Source organism: Pinus tabuliformis, chromosome 6 (genome assembly GCF_031772625.1).
Source record: "Pinus tabuliformis cultivar Carrire ecotype Pingquan chromosome 6, CPIR1, whole genome shotgun sequence".
NCBI lineage: Eukaryota > Viridiplantae > Streptophyta > Pinopsida > Pinales > Pinaceae > Pinus > Pinus tabuliformis.
The window spans coordinates 1,717,039,452-1,717,042,355 of record NC_142292.1 but is presented as its reverse complement, the minus strand read 5'-3'; the positions used below and the strand labels follow the sequence as shown (position 1 = coordinate 1,717,042,355).

At 43.5% G+C, this 2,904-nt stretch overlaps 1 pseudogene; it reads left to right on the top strand.

Moving 5' to 3' along the window:
• Window positions 1-373: 373 nt before the first annotated feature.
• Window positions 374-2,169, top strand: LOC149265641 (cytochrome P450 94B3 pseudogene; annotated as a pseudogene).
• The last annotated feature ends 735 nt before the right edge of the window (window positions 2,170-2,904 follow it).

Below are 2,904 nucleotides of genomic sequence, written 5' to 3'. Positions count from 1 at the left end.
CTAAGTGCGGGTCTGCGGACCTTTTTCATCGTAGGGCCCAGTAATTTGTATTATTGTACGGTCTACCAACTGAATCGAACTAAATGCGTGTGCATACAAAAACACACCAAACTAAATTCGTGTGCGTGCAGCGTGCTACCAACAGATTAAGCTAAATGCGTGTGCATGGTTGGCGTGTGACTGCAACAACACACATTTAAAAATCGTGCATAAATTATATGTTGAAAAAACGGCCTTCACTTAAGGTATTTAAGTCGGGCATGCCTCAATTCCTCCGCCACCCAGTCATCCCCACCGTTTCTATGTGCGCAAGAAAAGGAAGCTTTTCTTGGTGTTTTAAGCTTCAGTCTGCATACTCACTCAGACGCAGAAATGGAGAACTTTATAGCTTTAATGTCCCTGCAAATTCAAGGCCTGACTGCGAATTTACTGCAACCGCTAGCAGCAGCATTTGCGGCGGGGATAGTGTTTTACGTGTTTCATTATTTGTACACTCTGCGGGAATTTATATTATGTGATGGCAGTTGCAGTGGCCAGGGAGTGATATTGGAGTGTGGACCCAAGCGGTATCCGCTTGTGGGTTCGCTGTTTGCGTTCTGTAAGAATCGAAAGAGACACTTTCAATGGACAACTGAAATGCTGGCAGAGTCCCCCACGCAGACCATCGTGTTGGAGCGTCTTGGGGGAATCCGGACGGTGGTGACTGCGAATCCTGAGAACGTTGAGCACATTCTGAAGACGCGGTTCGACAATTATCCAAAGGGCGAGCCCTTTACGGCCATTCTCCACGATCTGCTGGGGAACGGGATCTTTAATTCCGACGGGGATTCATGGAAGCTACAGCGGAAGGTCGCTAGCTACGAGTTCAACACCCGCTGTCTCCGCAATTTCGTTATGGGGGTCGTCGTCGAGGAGGTCACGGATCGACTCCTGCCGCTTCTGCAAAACGCTTGCGAGACGGGTAGCTGCTTGGATTTGCAGGACATTCTTCAGCGCTTTGCATTCGATACCATTTGCAAAGTTTCCTTCGGGGTGGATCCTGCGTGGCTGGACACGTGTCTTAGTTCTGAGTCGGAGCTGGCGGTGGCGTTTGATGTGGTAGCAAAGCTCAGCGCTGAAAGGGCTTCGGCACCAATACAGTTGGTGTGGAAGATGAAGAGGCTTCTCAACATCGGCTCCGAGAAGCGCCTCTCGAAAGCCGTTAGGGTGGCGCACCAGTTCGCCACGGAAGTTATCCACCGTCGGAGAAGTGAGATAAACAATGGCGGCGCTACCGCGGCCGCCGAAACGAAGTTGGGACAGTCGGATCTCATTTCCAGATTCATGGCTTTCGGCAAAGGACATGCAAATTATATGCCCGCCGCCGCTATGGGCTTCGAACGTGAGGACTACACGAGTTCAGACGAATTTCTGCGAGATATGATCATCAATTTCATGTTGGCCGGCAAAGACACGACGTCGTCTGCATTAACGTGGTTTTTCTGGCTTCTATCCTCTCATCCCCACGTAGAGGAAAGCATTTACAAAGAGATAGCGCATCTCATCGCCGCAAGAAGATCGCAACATAAAGATTCCGTTTCTTCTAATGGCGTTCTATTTTCTTACGAGGAGCTGCAGAACATGCGTTACCTGCACGCCTCACTCTGCGAGTCGATGCGACTTTATCCGCCGGTCCTCTTCGACTCTAAGCACGCCCTCGACAACGACTTCCTGCCAGACGGGACTTTTGTGGGCAAAGGCAATAGGGTGACTTATCATCAATACGCCATGGGCCGAATGGAGGCCATCTGGGGCGCCGACTGTCTCCAATTCAAACCCCAGAGATAGGTGAACGAAAAGGGCCATTTCGTTCCACAGAGTCCCTTCAAATTCGCAGTTTTCCAAGGCGGAGCTGGTGTTTGTCTGGGAAAAGAAATGGCGTTCATTCAGATGAAATATATTTCGGCCACTGTGATTTCCATGTTCACATTGCAGCCACCCATTGGTTCACGTGAAAAAACTCCAAAACTCGTTCCCAGCTTGACTGCGCGTATGGATGGTGGCTTTCCCGTTGTAGTGCAGAGGAGGATGATGCCATTCCCCACTGCTTATCCCACTCCCATGCATAGCTGACATTCATTAATTAAATTATGTATCTGATAGTTCTCCCCGCAGATAACTGGCACTGAAAAGCCGCGTTTCTTTGGTGAAATGTCTACGAAATTCGATCCATAATTTCTTCGATGCTTGACCCCTGAGCTCTGCCCAGTGGATTTTGAGCATTTCTAAAGCTGGTAACTTTGGTCAAGTGTCAATTGCAGATCCAACTACACCCACGAGATTATGGCTTCATCGCTTTCCGTGCATTCCACTGGTCAAAAGAATCGACATAGAGAATAATCGGTCAATCTATCTGTATATATATCGTTTCTTAAATTTTATTTGAAATTACATATATATTTTTTAAATTAAAAATTTGAGTTATGCTTTTTATATATATAAATGTTTCAAAAACATATAAAAATGTTTCGGATGTACATGACAATATTAGTATAGAGTATATAATATAATTTTTATAAAAAAAAATTATGTATTTATTTTAAATAATAAAAAAATCACTTTTAATATTTATATTTAAATAATATATCCACTTAATATATAATTTTTATACCATAAAAATAAATAAAATAATAGATATTGAATCCATATAAACAATGTAGAAGTTTAAAGGTATCAACACTAGTGTTCCTAACTGTAGCAAAATTATTTGGCAAATGGAAAGTAAAAGGCTTTGAATATTAGCGGTCTTTATTTAAAATATAAAGTTGTATTAATATAATTTTAAATTTATCTTATTAAAAGTGAGATGTTAGGATTATAATTTTTTATTTTTTATATTTGGCAAATGGAAAGGAAAATGCTTTG